General features: G+C 41.0%; 1 protein-coding gene and 1 long non-coding RNA gene across 3 annotated transcripts in view; one reads left to right on the forward strand and one right to left on the reverse strand.

Annotated features, from left to right (window-relative positions):
- PRKN (parkin RBR E3 ubiquitin protein ligase) overlaps positions 1–23,483 on the reverse strand; it is a 1,222,813-nt gene that overhangs the window by 436,396 nt on the left and 762,934 nt on the right. The window lies entirely within an intron of this gene.
- Positions 1,521–13,238, forward strand: LOC115648707. The gene is made up of 3 exons (XR_003999649.1): positions 1,521–1,545; positions 12,955–13,011; positions 13,159–13,238. It is a non-coding gene; the product is annotated as an uncharacterized LOC115648707 (long non-coding RNA).

Below are 23,483 nucleotides of genomic sequence, written 5' to 3' on the forward strand. Positions count from 1 at the left end.
ATAAATTCAGTTCACTGAGAATGAGAAGCTGAAATTAAGAACCAACTATTTATTAAACTCTGGCCTATATATTAACCCCCTTGTCCTTAATAATTAGTACCACTGACTCCAGCCTGACATATAGTGCTACTAAGTCCAAAACTTTAACTATTTCCCATCTTTTCCTCATCACAGTATAAAAGCAAATTCCAAAATGTTGTTCTTAAATTAGACCACAAAAAAAAAAAAAGAAAGCTATAACACCCAGTGGGAGCTATATATGTTTTATTATGTCATCAGCAGGCAATGAGTGATGACCAAATAGATCAGAATAGCAGTGAGGATGCTATCTGTGTATCCTATAAATTACACACCTAGGCAGGGTAAAACCATATTGGTAAACATATGTAGGGGGATACAGATATTAGTTATTAACTTGTCTTGGTAACTCATAGCACAGAGGTAGATTTTCTGGGATATTTTTAGGTGCTAGGGAATAGGTTTGACTCCATCTGAAAAAGAATCAGTTATCCTCTTCCTCTTACTGCCTGTTGCTAGCTACGTGTGTTAACTGAGTGTTCTTCAATGGGCATATGTCCTTATAATAAGAACACTATAAAGAAAAGTAAGTAGTGAATCAAATCCCCAAGGAATATATTTAATACCCAAATTGTAAGGGGACTGTTATCCCCTTACTAACATTCAGTGGGGGTATTTGGTTGCTAGCTCCCAGCACTAAAAGGGGAGGGATCGATGGCAAATCAGGACCCTGAGACTGACAGTCCCCAGGAACAATGCCGAGAGGCCAATGCTCCAGGTCAGCCTGATTGACAGGGCGGCAGGCTAATCAAGGAGTCAGGAGGCCAGGGGGGGTCCCATCTTCCATGTGAGCTGGAATTGTCCGAGTCAGATGGAGTGGGGCAGAGCTAAGGAGAGAGCAGGGGCCCAAGCTAAGCTGCTAGGAGCAGAGCTGCAGCCCAAAAAGCCAGAGCACAGCCCAGAGAGAGAGACCTGCCCTGGGAGGGGAGCTGCAGCAACCAGAGCCAGAGGGGCCAGACAAGCAGCCCAGGAAGCAGGTGAGAGCTGAGAGAGAGTCACAGAAGCAGCCTGCAGAGCAGATCTGCCCTGAGAGCAGAGCTGTAGCAACTGGAGCCAGAGAAGAAGCCCAGGGAGCTGAAGGCAGAGCAGCAGCAGCAGCCGTGCTGAGGCACTGTGGAGCTGGGGCTGGAGCAGTCCGGAGCTGGGTGCGGTGAGCAGCTCGGGAGAGCGAGGGGGACCCTGGGCAGTGGGCCCAGCATAGGGAGACGCCTCAGCCAAGAGGCTCTGCAGGCCAGATTTGGAGGGGGATCATAACCCTGACAGAGCGGGGGTGACACTGGGGAGAAGGGTCCCTGCCACCCAGAGCCTGAGAGTGTGTGGCCACTGCCAGAGCAAGTGTCCAACCCGCAGCATCCCTGCAGCACAGCCAGGGCCTGAGAAGGAGGCCTGGGACCTACAAGGAACAGACTGTGAATCGCCCTGACATTCCAGAGAGACTGTTTGTGATGGTCCCTGCCACAGAGAAGGGTGATGTGTTTTCCTTTAACCTTTTCCATTTTTTCTTACTCTTTTTTTAAATTAATTGTTAATTAAATAACTTGTATTTGCTTTACATTGTATGATGTGATCAGTGGGTCAGGGAGGTGTGCAGTGCAAAGAGTACCCTGGAGTGGGGACACCTTAGCCCCTGTCCTAGGTGACCACAGCAGGGTTGGGGGTTGAGCCCCCCAGGAATCCTGGGCCCAGCCTTGTTGGGGTTAGGAGGACTCTGCCAGACAGGAGAGTGGAAGGGGAGTCCTCAAGGGCAGGGAGGCCTCTGGGTAAAGGAAGTGGGAGCGAGGACTCAGATCCTTTCACCAGCCCACTTCACCAGGGTAGTGCAGAAGCCAGGAAAGTTCCCCACAATAGTGGGACCATTCCCCCGCTTACACAAAGAATTTACTTTATGAATTCAGCTGTATTGAGTTACAGAGAAAGGGTGAAGTTAAAGCAGCAAGAAGGGCAGTGGTACAAATGGATCAGATTTTTATTATTTTTTTTTACTGTCTAAAGTGCTCTCTCTGTAATCACGGGTCTTTTATATTTAATTTATTTTATTAATTTTGGGTCTCAGTCTCTGCTGCCCTGTTCCTTGTGTAGTCATTTCTACCTGTGCAACACGAGCGTAAAATTCTTTGCCTAGAAATAAACTACTACAAGGGCAAAGAAGCAGAGAATCAAGTCCTCTGTGTTCACTGCTCTTTCTTAAACCTCACCTACTTGCTTTTCATGTATTTTCTTTTTTTTTTTGCCCTTTTGGGTTGGTTTGTTTGTTTTTTTTGAGAGGGGCATGGTGTGAATCTGAGAGTTTCTTTCCCAGCAGAATTTCTAGAAAGCCTGTGCATTCATTTTTATGTAAAAGTAATTCATAGAGCAGTTGTGAATATCACTGTATGAAATGATTCCATGACAAGTTAGGAAAATGGAAAGAAAACCAACAACAACAACAAACAGAAAGAAGATGCATACTGTAACAAAGCAGACAATCAAGTAGAAGAAGTAGACAGAATAATTATAGATTACTGGATAACACTCCAGATGGCATTTTGGGCATCACAGGTAATAAGCAGGCTGTTTCAGGGGACCAGCATGTTAGCACATTATTGCAACAACTGGAAACCAGCAGCTGAAGCCTGTCTGATTATCCAGGGAGCAACCTACTTCAGGCAGCCAAAACCAAGTAAAACTGAGTGGCTGGATATTCACTAGTATTACAGATGCAGAAACCATTTTTCTCAATAAAAATAATGACAGAAGTTGCCATGATGCACAATTAAAGGACTCTCTAGGAGGAAGTGGTATTGAACATGGCGGGACAGGCTAATGTTTAATCCCTCATAAAAATCACTGTTTATAAACAAGGTTACACTACTCGCTGCATTTTAAAAACATATTGCACACAGGGACAGCTGAGAACCAAGCCTGGTGTGGGGTTTTGAGTTATTTTGTTTTTTTTCTGAAAGTGTAAATTATATAGCCCAAAAAACATTCACTAAAAGGAAGCACACACCAAGGTTTCAATTTACATCCTATTTCTTCATCAAATTCTGTGAACTCCTTTAGTAGTTTCAAGAAATGTAGGTTAAATGTCAAAATAAGCATATTTTCTGAGTATACTGTCAGTTATCTCTTTTAGCGAAATACATCTTTGGTCTCACAAGGGGCGCCATTGTCAACATGTGGCCCTCAGGGAATATGTTTGAAGGACAGCAAGTTTGCTGTTTTTATATCCTAGGGGAGTTTTCTGATATACACTGTAAATCATAACTACTGTACATGTATGTGGTTCCTTTGATCCAGAAAGTTCCCTAATTGTAAATCATAATTATTACTGCAATATTTGTCAAAATGTAGTATTTGGCCTAATGTTCATTACTGAAGGAGACATGCCTCTTGTACTAATTTTAAACCAGAGTAACACCACTGAATTCAACAGTTACTTCTGATTCCAACCAGAGTGAGCAAGGTCAGAGACAAGTCGAGCTGGGTTTTTTCTAAAATTCAGACACTAAGTATTCACAGTCCTAGTCCTTTTAATTTGACTTCTAAACCTCCCTTCTCCCATCTATTATCCCTATCTCTATCTCTTACGGAAATTAACTCTCCAAATGAATTGCCATCTGCCTGAATCTGAACAAATCTAGTCATACAAAAATGCTTTTTTAACACTTTCACTGAAATATTAAAAAAAATGAGATGAAGATAATACCCAAAGCCACCTCTTCAGTTCATACTGTGGGTTTTATCTACAATAATACAGTGCTCCTGCCATCCCAAGAGGACCACCCAGCTGCTACAAACACAGAGAATAATGTTCAAGTGCATGGTATTATGTCAATGCCTCATATACCCCCAAAGTTCAGTTGTGAACAGAGGGTAACAGGAGTCACTGTTTTTAGGCACAGTGAGCTAGAAATACACATTTATCTATGCACACACATTACACCCTCACCTAAGGATTTCCTGTCATAGTACCAAGCCTGATTTACTATAAGGTTAGTGTTCATACCCACTTCTAATATCCTTTATCCTGTCTGAGAAGAAAGGAAATATCAAAAACATCAGAAGAGGGGGCGATTTATTAATAATTGATGCTGGTTCTTTTGCCTCTTGCTTGCTTTCTCTTTAGTAGCTTTTTCAACTTCATCTAGGGTTATGTCAAGAAAAAAAGATATACAAGAACCCAAAAGCAAATAAATGTTTTATAAAGAAAATAAGTATGGATGAGGGGGTTAGTTTGGCAAATTATTTTGGATTTGGGTGCATTTTTGAGTTTCAATAGGATGCTTCCAATGTCAAGGTCCGTCTCCCTCTTGCAATATATAATTAAAGGCAAAAGGAAGGTGAATGCAATTTTTAGTGGTGTGACGCAGTAGGGAGTGGGGCGGATTGACCTGGGAATGTCATCTAGTTTTACTGGGACTGTCTGCGTGGGGGATGGGAGAGCAGGGGATGACTTTAATTGAGGGACGGTACCCGAGCCTGTAACCTGAGCCAGGAAGGGGATGGTTTTTGGTTTCAGTTTGAGCTGACTGGGAAGACACTGGGAACTCCAAATCTGGGGTCTAAGATCCTTGCCCCAGAGGGACCTGGCTGAGGGGTCCTGGTTGTGCCTACAAGCCCTGCTTGGGACTGTGTTCCTGTCGTCTAATAAACCTTCTGTTGTACTGGCTGGCTGAGAGTCATGTGAATCATAGGAAGTGAGGGTGCAGGGCCGTGACTCCCCCCTACTCCATGACAAGTGGTTAGAATTTAAACATGCAAATGTCAGGAAACTGCAAATATTAAGTTTGCTCACACAACATAAACTCAGTCATGTTACACATTCCTACATATTTAAAGTGTATTAAAATTTAAATTTCATAAGGAAAAGAATAAAATTTCTATTTATGTATATTACTGAGTTAACTCTATGAGAAAAACTTTGTATTTTTGACTTTCCTGAACTTTAAGTGCTTGGGTTTTGAACTCTAATAATAGTTTTTAAATTTTCTTTTGTATTAGAGAGGAGGTAGGGGGAACTAAACCCTCAGCTACACCTCTACCCCGATAAAACGCTGTCCTTGGGAGCCAAAAAAAAATCTTACCACGTTATAGGTGAAACCGCATTATATCAAACTTGCTTTGATCCACTGGAGTGTGCAGCCCCGCCCCCTCGGAGCACTGCTTTACCGTGTTATATCTGAATTCATGTTATATCGGGGTAGAGGTGTATTTGACTTGTAGTATTTAAGAAAATTCTGTCATCTTTGGCAGGGTAATTTGTAAATTATTTGACCCTGAGCTATTTAGTTTGATGTGAACCCAGATGTCAAGTGAGCCCTCTAGCTATTCTTGACTGGGGACTTCTTAATATGTTGTGCAGGCTAGAGAAGCCATGAGGTGGAAAACAGGAAGGGGGGAAGGAGATGGGCCACTTCCTCTGTTACTTTTGGAAAATACAAGGCTGCCGAGCTCACTCTTAGCAATTCAACGCCCCTGAAAGAGCCTACCCAGACATCAACTCCCACCACTTCAACTCCCTTTGCTCCTCTGGAGGAACCTGTAGAATTGTATACACTAGAGAAATTCAACAAAAAATTACTAACATCAATTCAGCTGCACTCTTGTTAGGCAAATTGGGATCAAAGGATAAGAAATGCCCCCTCCCTCAGGCAGGGTTTCAGCACAGTCAGGGACCTGATATGAACCCTGGGCATAGCTCTGAGCTCCTTCCACAGCTTCCTTTCCAACCATTCCTGTCCTAACATCTCCCTGAGCCCGCCATTTTTTTTCTGTATATGTCTTGTATAGGACAGTATGACTCAGGGATCTTCCAATTACTTGCTACAACTTTGCCCTCCCTTCCTGCTGCCAGCAAGACAGGGACTGTGTATTAAGCCCCCTCATAAGAGAAGATATCTGAAATGTATTCCTGGCACTGCCATTTGTGTGTTGTCAGTTTTACATTTCCAGTTTATTTTTTCTCAGCTGTTTCTCTACAAGTTATTTTCCGTTGAGTCCACAGCAAATTTTATCAACCAATGTTTTACTCAGTACTAGCAGAGAAGACAGAAGTGCTCTGTAATGACAGGATGTCATCATATCAGGTGTCTGTGTCTCACAAACCAGAATCCATCAATAGCAGGTCTTCAAAATCCTGAAACAGTGCATGAAAACCACATTATGTACACCAATTTAGGCACAGTGGTTTGATGTTTCACCTCTTTCCAGAAGAACTTGGATTTAATCCAAAGATGTTTAATTGTCCTGGTTCACCTATGTTCAGGTGCAAAAGAAGTGTTGAACCAAGAGTACAACTGTCCTGTGAGTCTCAAAAGCTTTTAAGGACTATAGTTCTAAATATATACATCTATTAGATTAAAAAACAAAACACACCAACCCAATCAGACAATGTTGGAAAAGCAAAGAACACTTGAAGATTCACTTGCTGCCTTACAGTATTTTCTGTAACATTCTATAGCAATTAAAATATTATTATTCCTACTATTAGTAGAGTATGGTAAAAACAAATTATTCTCAGAGCACTTGATACAAAATGTCACTTGTGGCAATGAGGTCTTTTATAAACTAAAGAAGGGGTAGTCTTTTTTTTTTTTGTGCCAAGGTCAAAATTTCTTGGTCAAGGTATAGTGAAGGTCCAAATTCCAGAGAAAATAATTTTAAAATAAAATAATAATAATAAATAAATAAAACCGATTTCAGGGTCCATTCAAAAGTATCTGGTGGTCTGAATTTTATTCAAGAATAATTACTGCACTTATAACATGGAATAATTATTCCAGAATACAATCATGTTTATTGCAGAATAGAATATCCACATGGGAAGTTATTTCAGAATAGCTACAACAGAACAGTTACTCTTGAACAGCTATGCCAGCCCCAAGCGTCACTGTGCCTCAGCTTCCCATTTGTAAAGTGAGGATAACGATATTTTCATACCTCCAAAGGATGTTGTTAGGGTAGATACATTAATGAATATGAGTATCTAAATACCTAACATAAGTACCTACAATAGATGCTATGGTGATAAGAACCTAAAAATACCTAAAACACCCAAGCAAAGAAATGGTGAAAGACACAGGTGCAGAAGAAATTAAAAAAAAAATCCAAGTGTGAAGAGGTGAATCAACAGTATTCAAGTTAAATGAGTTTGTACAGTAACCTACAATACTTGCTGACAAATGGTTGAAAGATAAAATAGAAAACAATCTAGACCTTTCACACACATACACACACACACACACACCTGCTTCAAAATTACATGAGATGCTACTGCAGCATAATGAACTGTGGTGTATTTCAGAAGCTAAAGACTGCAAACTTCAACGAGGGAGAATGTTATATCAAAAGTTTACTCTTTGAATTTAGTGTAGTGAGATTTATGAAATATAAAAGAATGATATCATGGCTTGTTTCACTGAAAACTCTTTTAGTGCCTAATATTTATCATAGTGATTTATTTTTGGCTGTATGTATGTATCTCCTTCCTAGGAGTGCATTTTACAAACGTAGTTTACTGCTAAAGGATTCCAATGTCCGTAGCTAGTAACACTGTCACATGCATCAAAAGCTTGGAGAGGAAAAGTATTGATCCTAATCAGATCAGAGACTGAAATCTTCTGATGCATATTATTTTTCAATATTAATATTGCTTTATTAAACCCATATAAAATATTTTGCAAGTATTTGCTGCCATTTGTCATTTTTCTTATATATCTCAATTCCATTTCATACGTTTCTCTGAATTACAGCTTTTATACCTGGCATTAAATTAAATTGAACTGAAGTTATAGGGGTTTCTCTGGCTCCAGTTCAGATAGCCAGGAATACTGCCAATTTGGAAAGACACACATATATAAAAGCAAAGGCTCAGATTACTTTCTTCTCATTATCATCACCATCACCACCCCATCTCATGTATACAAAGGTAATTTTCTATCGCTTGTGAATCACCATGTGGAAAGTAATAAAAGTACAGAGAAACACTGTTAATTTTATTAACAACAGCATTCCTGTAGAGCTGCACATTGTAGCTGTAGCAGTAACAAGAGTGCTCACAGAGCAGAGTTCTAGCAGCTGAAGGGAGGCTCCCTGAGCCATTCTGCCCTACATAGGGCAAATGCTGACAAAACGGCTCTGGGGGAAAGGCATTCTACTATTCTCCTTATGAGCAGTCCAAAAAGGAGCAGTGTGTGCCAGGCTCACAATGTCTGCTTCTGATGTCAGCAGAATACACAGGGTTACTTACGTCACGCAGGGCTAATGAGTTCCAGTGGATGAACTAGCCAAATACCTACGGTTCTGCCTGTAAGGTGCTCAGCACACATTAGGGTCAATAGGACTATTCCAGTGCTTAAAATTATGCAACAGCTTCAATAACTTGTTTGATTAGAGCCAGAGTGCACTGCAATCTGCAGGATACAGCCCTATGAAGAAGAAGGGACTTCTGTACCTTTCCCTGCCTAAAGCACAATATAATTCAGACTTTACCCTATAGCAATAGCATACACCAGCTTTATAGCTTTCAGAAATTTGTTAGAAGCTGATGAGCAAGAGGCAGGCAGGGCTCCACACCCAAAACAATTAAAAATGCATCTTTTGTTTAAAAAAACCCACAATATTATTTGATATTTTTTAAAGCTTCCCAATACTTCAAACAGCAAAACCCTCTGACTATTTTAGTTATTCTACTGAAAATTTTAAACAGGAGAAAAATAACCCTTTATTTCTGTTCAGGATTTGCAAGTCTGAGAAGGAAAAAGTAATTTAATGGCTTCTAAGGCTATGCCATTTTAAAAGAAAAATGTTTGTGGAAGAGTAAATAATACTGATGGCCCTTAGATCTATTCAGTTATTTTCTCTTGGCAATGCCCATTTTTTGTATAATTGGGTTATTTTCATTTTCTAATTTTATTTTGTCAGTGCTGCTATTGCAACACAAATATTGTATTTATTGTCACTATTATGCTGCGTACAGATTGAGACTGCTAAAAAAATATCAACTACTGGTCAAGAATTGGCTTAAGGTTAACCTGACTGCTGTAACAGTGCAATGTTGTAAAGACAAGCTGCTAACTTTAAACTGTTCACAGCATTTATCAGGGTCTGAGTGGTGCAGCAAAATCCATTATTTATAGTTTTAATACTTGATTAGGTGTTAAATAGATATCATAAAAGATTGCAGGAGAAACCTAGTTAGCTTTTTAGCAACTTCACCACAGAGCTAGCCCTGATAATGAATGTGGGTCCAGGCACCCAGGTTAGCATAGGCCGGCTGTAACTGTAAAGCCTGCAGAGACAGACTAGAGCAGTGGTTCTCAAACTTTTGTACTGGTGACCCCTTTCACATAGCAAGCCTCTGACTGCGACTCCCCCTTATAAATTAAAAACACTTTAACACCATTATAAATGCTGGAGGCAAAGCGGTGTTTGGGGTGGAAGCTAACAGCTCGCGACCCCCCTATGTAATAACCTCGCGACTCTCTGAGGGGTCCCAACTCCCAGTTTGAGAACCCCTGCTCAAGTCTGAGTCCTAATTAATGCTGCACTCACCCGTGTGTGTCACTAGGATTTCTGGGGGCATGTCTCATGATTCTTTTGAGCTGAAGTAAGCTGAGAAGCTCTATGACTCTTCTCCAATAAATTGCAGGAGAACTTGTCCTTTTGGGCACACAGCAGGACCTGTATGAAGGCACTGCAGGATCTTCAACAATTGGGTGATTTAGCCTGCATCCTCACTACAAAGTGGATGGGTTCTAGCCAGTGTGAAAGTGAAACCTGGACTTTAATCCCACCAGCTGTGTCAGCTGGCACCAGTTGAAATCACCATTTAACAAAAGGGAGAGATTTTTATGTGCAGGGGGAGAAAGGGTTACATCTGAGTAAGAACTCAGTCTAACTACAGTGAAGACAAACATTATCATTTTATAGTGGAATCAAGACAAAGAACTGCAATGCTTTCAGGACTCAAATAGCAGATTTAAAAAAAATGAAACTAAGAACTTTATTCTTCTGTCAATATTAACACAGGTACAAGTAATATGGAAGGAATTTTAAAACTCTGGAATTCTGAAAAGCTGGCCTCTTAAGCAGTTAATTCTGCTGTGCAATTAAATGGAACTGACTTGTGTATGATTTTCCTTCCGATATCCTGCCCTTGACTCATTCATCTGACCTTTTCTACCTCTAACTACCATGCTACCGTTCTATGATCTTATATTTATTCACTTATGGGCCAGTCTATAAAGGTGAGATCCACCAACGGACTCAGGTGTTGCAATGCTGAGTATCATGATGCCTAACTTTTAAGTGCCTAGAAAATCACAGGAACAACAAAGCCTGAGTTAGCCAATGAGGCTCCCTGCACAATAAATGGGGAGAGACAGGCACTTAAGAATGGGATTCACAAAAGCCAGCATGCTCCCTGCTTATACTAACCAATGGGAGATGCCAATGACAGGGGTGTCTGATAAGCCCTGCCCCTCTCTTGGAGATAGGCAGCTAAATCTGGGCTGCAGGGATGCATTTAATCCTGTTTAGCAATTCACAAATGGGAACCACCAAACCAGATACCTGACAGGCAGCTTAGGTGCCGCCTCTCCAGGGAATGAGTTAGCTACCTGCCTTGCTCCACACAAAATGACAGTGGGGGAGGGAGGTGGTGCCCTGCACCTTGTAATTTTTAGCCCAGAGGTTAAAACACTTGCTTGGGGTGTGTGAGATCTTGCTTCAATTCCCTTTCTCTGCCAGGGAAAGGATTTGAATAGGAGTCTCTCGCCTTTCAGGAGTGTACTATGGGATATTCTGATGTGGAATTTCCTTAGTCTCTCCTGTTGAAGCTGTTCCACCATGGATTAAATAATGAAAGAGTCATTAGAGCAGGGGGGACTGCACAAGGGTCTCCCACCTCCCGAGGTGGTGCCCTAACCACTGGATAACAGAGTCATTCTCACTTGGTTATCAGTTGGGCACCACAACCACCTCCGCTTCCTCTGGCTGCATTCTGAATGGGATCCAATCTAACAAGTGCAATCTGAGCACAAGTACCAGATTGAGCCTCACATAAAATTTAGGTGGCCAAATGCCTATTATCCCCTGGTTCTGGGGTTTATGTAGGAGACCAGCATCTGGATATCCTGAGTGAGGCAACAGTGTGCATGCCCGGGAACAGAAACTTGGGTGCTAAGGGAACTTTTACTTTGAAAACTTAGGTGCTGAGTGAGTTTAGGAAGCTACAAGGTTCAGCAATGTTTCATGGATTACAGTGGAGCCAAAATTGGGATTTAAGTGCCTAAGTCTAGGGTTTAAGCACCTTTGCAGATCTGGGCATAAATTTTTAATTATAAGTAAGTGAGGCTGATGTATTGAAACTGCAAAATGAAAATTCATTTTAATAAAAAGTATGGTACAATCGAGGCTGCACTGACAATTGCACTGTCTCGCACCATTTGGTTTTATCAGAACTTTCCATGTAAGCACATGAACAAGCTTAATCTGCAACATCTGTACTTGTCCTCAGAATTATGTCAGCATCAATCAGTATACATGGGCAATAACATTGCAATGGATCCCAGACACAGTATATTGTAAACTTTTATGACAACCTTACCATTATCTCAATTTCACATGCAGATCCCGAACATGTTATACACAGAATGATGGGAGATAAAGATTATTTTCTGAGCAGTATTTTGGAAGGAATAGATGTGGGGGAAATATCCAGAAGACTGAAAAGGAGGAGATTGCAGCAGTCAACAGTAGGAAATAATTAGAGCATGTATAAGTAATCTCGCCCTCAGAATAGAAAGGAACAGGCAGATGTTTTCATTGTTGAGGAGGAACAAGAGACAGGATTTGTTCTAGTGCTATGTGCAGAATGGCAATTCTGGTTCATGGGGGATTTTGGAATTTCATAATTTGATTTTGTTCCAGTTTGGAAACAAACCAAAAATGTCAAGATTCTCCACAAAACAGAATCTGACAAAAATAAAGTTTTAAAAAAAATCAAAGTGGTTCAATTTGATCATTTCAAAATGAAATTCCACCTGAGAAGCTAACAGGGAGCTAGGAGCCTTGGAGATGGTGCTCCCAGGACTTCTAGGGTTTTGGCTCACCGATAGCCCACTGTGCAGGCTGCCAGAAATCCCAGCTCCCCAACAGCTGGCAGGCTGTTGAAGAGCCAGGTGGATAAACTGGCAGGAAACCAGGAAGTTTCTGAAACCCTGTGCGGGGTTTCATTTGACCTTCACTGAAATCAAACCATCTTCACAAAATGTTTCAGTTTCTACATATCTGCATTCTCTGGCGCACATCCATTCCACTGGAGAATTTCTTACTAGCTTTAATTTGGTCACAGCCTCAGTGATCCCCATGTTATGAGCCTAGGGAATGGGGAGAATGGCAGTGTTATCAACAAAAATAAAGAATGGATGTAGAGGGTTTGAAATGAAAAATGATGAGTTTGGTTTTGACCATGGTATGTTTGAGAAGACTAAGAAATATAAGGCAAGTTGAACGAACAGTGGGAGATATGAAATGAAACAAGACAAATTCAGAGTAGATTTGGAAGTCGTCAGCATAAAGCTGATAATTAAACCAATGCAAGCAAATGAAATTAGCCAGTGATGAGTCATAGAAAGAGAAAACAGAGTCTTGAGGCACTCGTTTTATAAAAAGGTATTATCACTACATCGGGCACACGTTCTGGTGCTAGAGATATTACTGGTTCTATTGGTATTCCTTATTTTAAGTACAGGGAATATGTCTACAACAAAATAGGAATGTACTTTCAAGTGTCCCCACTGTGCATCTTTATATATGGAAAGAAGAGTAAATATATATTTTTAAAATGTTATAAAACTTTCAGAAAGTCTGATTGTATGATTATGTACACAGAAAATGCACGTCACCTCTGGAACCAGTGGGATAGAAGAGATTTTTTGAAGTTGTAAAGTAAGTTCCATTTTTTTAAAATGATTTTTGGTTAATTTAACAGTTGCTTTACTATTAAATGAAAAGTAAAATTTACTTTTCAGAGAATTATTTATTTCCCTTGTATTCCAATGCTAAATATATTCGCCTTCTTAATTCACCTCCCAGTTGGAAGCCCAGCCGGGTGAAGAATCAACAGAGTAGCAGTTTAGTTGGAGAGAAACTTGCATCATTTCCACAAGCATTGGCTAGTATTTTTTTATATTTATATTTTTTAATATTTATTCACACACCTATATATTTATTTAGTTATCTAAAAGCATTAGACATAACCCTGTTCATTTTTCTGTAAAGCTCCTGTTTCGTAGTCAGAATATAGTTTCTCCTTTCAAAATCCCCAGGCACTTCCTGACAAAGATCATGAATAGTCTGTTTATTCAGTGGATGCCTTTGGAACCTGTTGTTCAGGGAGACTGAGCCATGATTTTCTTGGGCAGAATGCTCTTTCCATGCAGGGATGGGTATCTCTTGGTCATGCTTCTAAAAGGCCTCTCTGTTCCTTCCAGCGAAGCTAGAACAGCACTATGATTTCTCAGGGATCAGTAAAATGTGTGGGTGGCTGCATGGAAGAAGCTTTTCACAGTGTGGGTAATTGCTTAGTCATGCATTTCAGTTAACTAATCTTGGGCTTGTATTTTCTTGAATAACCATGCAAGCTGATTGGATTGTTTCACTTTTGTGGTAAGTTTCATAAGCGCATCACTCTTCGCTTCTTTTTACATGCAGAAAAGTCTGATACAAGTAATGACCTCTCAGTGGTTGTTGGAAAGGACTGAACTTGGGGCCCCTTGAGATGAAGGAATAATTCCTATCGAAGGAAACAGTAATTGGCTCCAGTTCTCCCTGTGGACTATCCACTGAGGGGGATGCTACACACTTGGCCAGTTATTGCCAGAGAAGCTTCCCCATCCATCTGAGATTCACAGCTGTTCAAATGTCCATACAGAACCCCACTTTGTAATGACTTCACACGATAAATCAAACTCTTGGATAAAGAACAGCCATTTGAAGCCTAGAATAAATGTATGAGTGTCCATGCTAACCTTTACAAATATGTTAAATATCTTAAGGTAACTGGCAATCAATTAACTGGAGGTAAAAAAAGTCTAATAAAGATAAGCCCTAAAAGTCTCCACTACCCTAATAAGATAGCTGCCATCCAGAGGCTGGGATGAGATGAGATCAGAGGAAATCGGGATTATATAAACAAGGACCCTCAAAAGGGACTTGGCACAATGAGTCATAGCATGGGCTGATTTATATATTTTTTGGCACATCAAATCTCAAGATCTCAGGAAGTGAAGAAGAAAACATCTGTGCTTCTAAAATAAAACCTGTTTTCCAGCAATATAATCCAACTCCCTTTCCCTCAGCTGTGGTCAGTGATCTGTGATATAGAAAAGAAAGATCTATTAAAATGCTTTGGTTTTTTTTTTCATTTTTACACCTGGCACTCCATCAGAGTCCAGCTGTGGTGCTGAGCTGGGCTGGGGCCTCTGTGAAAAAGAGCATTTCCTCTGACTGAAAGCATTGTGTGTCTCAAAGATCTAGGGGTCTACCCAATTTGTGGCTGTGAAAATCACGTCACAGACCATGAAGTCTAGACCCCAGGCACCCAGCTCTGAAGGCAGAGTGGAGGCTGTTGTCTGGACACCCAGCTCTAAAGGCAGCACCAAAGTAAGGATGGCAATATTGTGGCCCCCCTACAATAGGCTTGCAATCCCCCTTTTGGATGAGGCCCCCAGCTGCAGAGAAATCACATATTTTCTGTGAGTTAGTCACAGCATAAAGAGCAGATTTTGAAGATATGTAACAAAGATCAGACTGAGGCCAACAGCTCAACAGTAAGGACTAAGGGTGGGATTTTCAAAAGAGCCTGAGTGATTTAGGAGCACAAGTTTCACTGAAAGTTAATAGCATGTGTGTTCTTAGGTCACTTTGGTGCTTTTCAAAATCCTACCCTAAAATAAGTGCTTGTAGTCATCATCATCTTTTCCTTCAGCTATGGTGGATGTAACAGAGAGGCTGACAGGAGGATATAGGATGGATGGAGAGGACAGCTAGGTTTTTCAGCAGTCAAATCCACTTCAACCTCCTTTTCTTGTTTGATTGTTTTAACTTGCGATCCTCCTTGTCTCAAGGCTACATAACCATCTGGTCGAATGAATATTTTTATAAACCAACTGTTATTTCCTAGAGAGGGTTGCCATCTGCACCTCACAATGGTAATTCTCCTTCAGGAGAACAAACATTGGGTTCAGTAATAATATCCACTTCACAAGCCTGGTAGTTTGGATTATGTTTCATAGCAGACAACTTTTCTGACCAATTCGAAGACCTGTTATCCATGATTCTTGAGTCTGGCCGAACTGCACTGAACACATGACCCAAAAAGAGTGAGGGTGTACAGAAGGGGCTTTACACCATCTTTGTGGCACGCAGATTCTGGGACCTGCCTCAGTCCTTGACAACTTAAAGCAGCCCAAACACTATTCAAAATTATAACCAGCAGCTAACAGCCCCAAGGAGCTGTGCCAACAGCTGGGAACAGCCTTTTGCAGATGTGCTTTGGACACATCTCCAGCACCAGAGGCTGCAAAAGAGGTGACTTGGAAGTCACTTTTGCCTTTGTGTCACCCAGAAATTCTTATTACACAGGGGAGGTTCAAGGAAGCCAGGCTAAGCCAGCTTTCCACTTGCTTTGCATGACTGAGGTGTCACAAAGCAAGCAGAACGTAAGAACTGAGCCCAGAATAGCTGTGCCTGCTTGTATATTTCTCTTGGGGTTTTAGTTAGAAGCAGTTTAATGTACTGACTTGCCTTCCCTCCTGCATATAAAGTTCATCAGAGAAAACATGGAAAAATGTTGCCAGTTAGTCTTTGAAAGACTAAATATTTGCTGAGTCTTTTGCCCATATACTTTGGCCTCACAAAATATATCTTTTTCTTTTAAATGCACTGGGCCCTGTGCACTTCAATTTGAATGATTAACTCTGTATGTGTTGCCTCTGGTTAGCAGACAGCACAACTTGACCAATTCTCAGTTTATGGCTGCGTGACAGCTGGCTTTAGATGCTGTCAATCATACAGTCCCTAAGGAAATTAATCATAAACATAATTTTGCACAGTGACTATGTCATAAAACTGTTTGACTGTCTCTGTATGTACTGTTCTCTATACTATTCTCAATATCTATGGCAGCTGGTTCTCAAACTGTGGTACCTGAAGCATTTGTCACGGACAGCTCACCGGACAAATAGAGCTAACTCACCTTCCTGTTTCCGCCTGTTAAATCATAGCTAAATATATATGAAGTAATTTCCTAATATTCATTTTCCACATAAGCAACTGCTGAACTTACCAAAAGGATGTAATGCACTTGTGCACGTAAGTGCTGGAACTAGGGGTGCTACCGCATCCCCTGGCTTGAAGTGGTTCTATTATATACAGACTTTACAGTTTGGTTCAACAGCTCTCAGCAGCCCCACTATATAACTTGTGCCAGCACCCCAGCTTGCAAAAGAAAGGTGAAATACACTGTGCCATCATGACTGAGCAAGGCGGTGTTCAAGAAATGCTCTCTCTACTGAGATGTTGTCCAAAATATGAAAAAGTATGAGATACCCATTTTATGTAACTACATTCTTGGTGCAGTGGGCGGTGGAAGAGGACGTGATTCATGCTTCAAGGAGTGATTACTAATGAACTGCTCAAGACACATTATCGCAGAAACAAGAAGGCCAGAAAGCTGACAGACTTCCTCAAATTGTAGAGATGTCAGCTATGCCACTCCCCCTGCAGTCTCTGGCTCAGGGGGCATACAGCAAAGAGGGTGATGTGGTTGGACTGCTGCAGCACTCCAGCAATCTCCAGCTGTAGATGGCCACAGGGAGGACAAAACCAGCTGGCATATAAGCAGCCCCCAGCATCAGGGAGTCACACACGCAATTCCTTTGTGCCTCACTCTGTCCCTCTGGTGGACCCAATGAACAGTGGGCAAAACAGAAAATCTAGCTTTACTGGTAAGATATTACTCTCATGAAGCCAGTGAAACATATTCTTATAGCAAGGTGTGATGAAAAGTTGAGTATCTTAGCTTTTTATTGTGTTTTATCTTTTTTTAACAATCATAAAATTCACCTTCCTGGAGCCATAGATCAACAAAGAGTAAATAAAAACTTTTTTTAGATTTTCTTTGGGGCATAATACTAGCCAGACTTGACTGTAAGACAAAGACAGAAGTAATAGAAGAAACAGAAAAGGCGAGAGCAGCCTAATCAAGCCCCAGGCTGGCAAGAAACAAGCTCTATATCCATTTTATTTGTTTTTGGTTTGTTGGTGTTGTGTTTGTTAATTTATTCTGGGGGGCAGAAACAATCTCCTCCTTTGATCCGTGCAATATAACCAAAGTAGTTATATAACAAATATGAAAGGAAATCTTAACCACGTGCCTCCTTTAAACGTGCAATCTTGTGCAGATCCATTTTACACCAAAGAGAAGCTGTCCCTGATCAGCATTTTCAGAAGTAGCTTAAGGAAAGAGGGTGGGGAATTGAATGCGAAAACACTTAAACAAATGTTTCTGAATGCAAGGTCAGAGAAGAGCCAAACTGTTTTCGAGATTACATTATCAGGAACAATTCCCAAACTGAGTGAATCAGTCAAAATAAAGAGTGCTGAGAACAAAAGCTGAAAATTGTTTGCTTCCAATTATTCCATTTATTTTTGTGATGTGCCTTTCTGTTGACACCTTTATCCCGAAAGGATAGTGAATATTCATGGTTAAAGTATATTACAAAGATTGTGGAATATTCCTGCAATATAAGGCATGGAAGCACACACTAAGAGATACAGAAATAATATTCCAATGTTGATATCATCTACTAAGTTATTTTTCTGGTTATCTCTGCTGTTCTATGACAACACAAGGAAAAGAGTGAACACACTGGTGTTCGGGATAAATCTTACACTTATTAAAAAGCTGAAAAAGAGCAAACAAGAAGCACAGAAAATAATTTACTTGGGGGGGGGGGAACTATTCAAAAATAAGATGACTTATGTCCAGCATTTTTTTTATATGCAGATACTGCCACCTCACTGCTGTATATTACTCTTCACTAGGAATTCCAAGAAAAATATGTAGATAGGTATCAATTTCTAGGAGAGATTTTCCTAACAAAACCTTTGTACAGATTTCAATAGAGGCAAAAGGAGGCATCCAAGTTATTAAAAAAATCCCCATCTCCAAAAATTTGCACTTATTTACAAACACAGACAGAATACATTTGCGCATGCAAATCAGGTAACTGTGCACCAAAATGTTTATCTATGTTGTTTCACCACATCCCACATGAATTATCCAATGTAACAAGCAAAAATACATGTTTTTACATGTACAAATAGTTAGAACCACATGTGGTAGGTCTATTTTCAGAGGCTGCCTGAAAATGTGGTTCTCACAGTTTAAAATTCTCATCCTGCAAACACGAATGCACACAAATGACTTTAATCACAAGAACAGTCCCCCTAATGGAACTATTCCTATGAGTGCAGTCACTCATTTGTGTAACTGTTTACCAGATTGGGCCCTAAATTAGGAGAATGCATCTAAAGGGGGAGACAGATTACTTTATACCTCCTCTAACATAATCTCTTCTGTCTGAACAGAGCAGTAAAGAACTGTTTGCCTAGCACTGCAAATAAAATAATTGTCTGAATACTGACACTGCTATTATTTTTTGGCAAAAGAGAAGATACTCCCAGCCACATAGACAATTGGGCCATTGTTTAACATCCAAAACTTCTACAGAAGGTAGAGATTATGGATGAAGATTATGTATCCATACTAGTATTTGTTAGATCTATCAGCTGCCCACAATACTGTTCATCATGAAGGCCAAGATTTTTAAAAGCATCTATTGATCAACTGAGTTAGCGCACCCCGATTTTGGACCCAACTTGATATATTTTAAAAGGCCCTGATTTCTAGATGATGAATGTTCAGCACTTCCTCAAAATCAAGCCTTTTTAGGGTGTCTCTAGATGTTCACTCAAAAAAATGAGGCACACAAAATCACTACTCACTTTAGAAAAATCTCGTGGGAAATGCTTACACAAGTTGAGCGTACTGGGAGCAGACAGATCTACTCTTGTGCTCTGCTACTTCCTTACTTAGCATTCCCAAACAGTGGGTTTGGACAATTGCCCGTCATCCCTAAGAACACTGTCAAATGACATGCCACAGAGTTGCATTTATTTCTCCTTGTGTTCAATACACATATGGAGAAATTGAGAGATTTAGTGAAGAGGCATGGACAGTGGTACCTTCAATATACAGACAAACAACATAATAGGAAAATGTTGGCACAGAGAAATGAAGTGACTTGTCCAATGTCACACAACAGGTTGGGGCAGAGCCAAGAACAACCCAGGTCTCCTAACTCCCAGTCCATTGCCCACTCATTAATCCATGCTCCCTTTCAATGACTTTTACGATTTCCCCCACGCAGCTTGCACCTCATTTATGATTTATTTTGTTTAACTCATTTACAAATATTACTCTAAATCTTACACAATTGGGACTACAAGTTAATTGCTGCAATTTGAAATTAATATATTTCTTTCAACCATTCCTTGAAAGCATACTGGGCCTGTATGAAAAAACAAATCCTTAATTCTGTCAGTGATTTGTGGAACATGATTACCATACCTACAATGTGAAACTGCTAAAAGATGAGAAATGAAAGAATATAAATAAAGCAGCATCAGTAACTATTTACACACACACACCTAAAAATATTTAACAGCATACCACCCCTTACTGCCATCTAGAGGAGCTGGTGGTGCCTGAGAATCTCACTGATTTAACTGTTAACAGGTTGGAGTGTTGTATTTTACAGTGTGATGTAATTATAGGTCCACTTTTTTTTTTAAATCATCCAGCACTTTCATATCCCGTCAATGACACTAGATACGTCTATAAATATTAATGTGGTTGCTATTTGGGACACAGTCATATTTCTACATTTCTCTATTGCAATCTGTGCTATTAAAACTGTAAAGCTGGTAACACTGGTGGTGGGGGGAATAGTGAACAGGATTAACCTTCCCTGCACATGATCTTATCAAGTTTAGAGGTCTGGCTATGTGGTCTAGTATAAGACTTTAGTGGCATGAGTTTTGGATGGGCACATTATTCAACAATATCAATGTGTTCACCAGGTCATCCTAAATTAGTCCCAGTAAAATCTGTATACTACACCAAACCATCATGCATTCTATGAATGCTGGAGAAGGTACTTCAGAAACATTTGAGAGAGTTTTCAATCATATTATTGGGACTTTATTTGGGGGGAGGGGATTCCTCCCCTTGTAGAGCCAAGTGTCTTAGTTATATAAATGCAGTGGGGCACAGGACTTTCAGGAAGAGAAAAACTACACCTAATACATTTTAGAAGCCTCTAAAAGAGCTTTTATGAACATAATAATGTTACACATTTAAAATCCAGTATTTCAGGACCTTCCAGGTCTCACAGTGAATGCTCAGTCTATCTTTTGAGAGATGGGAATCTCCCCTTTTCAGTCCAAGGTCAAAAGGGGAGCCACCAGGGAAGGAGACAGAGTAAGTGGGATACAGCTAGAGTTGGTGGGATAATGGGACCTAGTGACATGGCCTACTCCCAAGAAAAAAAACACTAACAGATATAAGGCTGATGGATATTTCCTTATCATTTTAGGAAGAGGCCTAAAAAACAGTTTAACTAAAGCTGTATTAAGAAGACTCTGACGCACTCTGAAACCTTGTCTGACTTTGTTTCGTGTACTGGACTATTGTGTGTTCTGTGTTTGCTCAACGTATGCTTGTTTTCTAGCTAAGATTGTGTATGTTGGAAGAGTTACTTGAAAACAATGGAAGGATCGCTGTGCACAACTCCACAGTTTTCTGTGGACTAAGAAACATAAAACCCAAACTGACCAATAAGGCATTCAGCTCATCTTTGTCCTTGCTTTTGCTGTTTTTGTGTCTCTCCTGTCATTTTTGTTTCTTTATTTTTCACTCCAAGTAATGGACATCAGGCTTATGAAACATCAGCCCATGGTGTTTTGAAGATGCCATCAAAGCACCCTAGCCAGTCCTAGATTTGGATCTGCTTGCTCATTTGATGCTTGCTCCATTAGCACCTGCCAATAGGAGAGAGGGGAAAACTTTGTCCAGCAATGGGACAACATCACTGAATCAGCCTCTCCAACCTGATCTCAAGTAAACCAGAGACTCGACCTACTTGAAGAAAGAGCCATGACTATGTCCAGAATCTGACAACAACCAACACCAGCATAACACGAAACCAGAAAAGGACTATTTATTCGTCCTTTTTCCTTCTCTTGTCTTCCCTTTTGGCTGTGTTCGTCTGTCTGTTTGGTTGAGGAAATTGACTTGATAAATCTTGCAGCTTTAAAGGTGATCGGAGAAAGTTATGGTTGTAACATCATTAATAGGGCCCTACCAAATTCACGGCTAAGAAAAATATGTCAGGGACTGTGAAATCTGGTCTCCCCCTGTGAAATTTGGTCTTTTGTGTGCTTTTACCCTGTAGTATACAGATTTCACAGGGGAGACCAGAGTTTCTCAAATTGGGTGTTCTGAACCAAAACGGAATTGCAAGAGGTAACACAATTATTTTAGGGGGTTGCCATATTGCCACTCTTACTTCTGTGCTGCCTTCAGAGCTGGGTGGATGGAGAGCAGTGACTGTTAGCCAGATGCTCAGCTCTGAAGACTGTGTCCTGCCAGCAGCAGGGCAGAAGTAAGGGTAAAAATACTATACCATACCATGCCACCCTTCACTTCTGTGCTGCTGACTTCAGAGCTGGGCGGCTGCTGAGTGACAGCAGCTGACTGAGAGTCCAGCTCTGCAGGCAGCAGCGCAGAAATAAGGATGGCAATACCAGACCATCCTTACTTCTGCACTACTGCTGACAGTGGCTCTGCCTTCAGAGCTGGGCTCCAGTCCAGCAGCCACCACTCTCCAGCTGCCCAGCTCTGAAGGCAGTGCCGCTGCCAGTAGCAGCACAGAAGTAAGGGTAGCAGTACCACAACCCCCTCCACAATAATAGTTTGAAAACCCGCCCCCCCAATCCTTTTTAGGTCAGGACCCCAACAATTACAATCCCATGAAATTTCAGATTTAAATAGCTGAAATAATGAGATTTACTATTTTAAAAATCCTATGGCTGTGAAATTGACCAAATTGGCGCATGAATTTGCTAGGGCCCTAATCATTAACATTCCACCATTAAGTAACAAAGCTCATCTTGTAAATGAAGGTTACTTACTGTCACTGGCAGTTCTTCAAGATGCGTGATCCCTATCTGTATTCCACATGTGGGGTGCACATGTACACCCTGCACCCAAGTCTCGAAATTCTTCCAAGCAGTGTTGATTGGACTGCACATGCGCTGTAGATCTTCTTGTGCTCCCAACCAAGGGTATAACAGACAGTGCGAGTCAATACCTCTCCAGTTTCTCCTCTTACCACAATTCCACAAAATCCAAAATAGAGGGGATGGAAGGCAGGCAGTGGAATACAGATGGGGACCGCACATCTTGAAGAACTTACAGTTGTAGTAAGTGACCTCCATTTCTTCTTCGAGTGATGGTCCCTATGTGTATTCCCAAAAGTGGGTGATTAGCAAGCAGTGCTAAAATTGGAGGCATGAACTAGTGCATAGTATGTGTCATAAATGTTGGATAGACCTCCAGGTGGCTGCCTTGTAGATATAGGTTAGAGGGAGAGGATGGGTGACATCAGTGGTGGTAGGCAGGTCTCAACCATAATGTCAAAAACGTAACTTAGCTGGCGGTCGGTAGTGAGTAGAAGCCGTGGCAGTAGAAGGGGCTGAGAAGTGAGGCTCCTGAGCCCTCTGGTGTTTCCACAGAGATTCAGTTGGGCGGTGACAATAAGATGCATGAGGAAGAGGTGGTCTTGGTCTATAGGACTGTATCAGCGTTTGCTCCTGGGGTCTGGAGTACAGATCCCCGGAGAACACAGAGTCAATCTCGAGTCTGTCAGAGAATGCAGAAACTCATCCATGCTTTCATTAAAGAGATTTGACTTGTCAAGAGGAGGTTCTGGACCTCCCTACGAAACCCAGCCAAGAGGCCCTCCTCATGATTAATCCAGTGAACAGACTTCTGAAAGCTTTGTCTGCTGCATTCACTGATTTTTGAGCCAGTTATGACTATCTCCAATGTGGCTTTGGTTTCTCAAACCAAGCTTTAAAATTTTCCACTTCTCCTTTATGTACTGGGATACTTACTGTCAGGGCCTGTAAAGTGGGCTATCTGCCCTAGTGGTTGGAGCTAGGAGTCAAGGAAGGGTGGTGGTAATGCCAAGGGTCAAATCTGGAGTGAATCAGAAGTCACACCAAGAGTC

The sequence above is a fragment of the Gopherus evgoodei genome, chromosome 3 (assembly GCF_007399415.2).
Source record: "Gopherus evgoodei ecotype Sinaloan lineage chromosome 3, rGopEvg1_v1.p, whole genome shotgun sequence".
NCBI lineage: Eukaryota > Metazoa > Chordata > Testudines > Testudinidae > Gopherus > Gopherus evgoodei.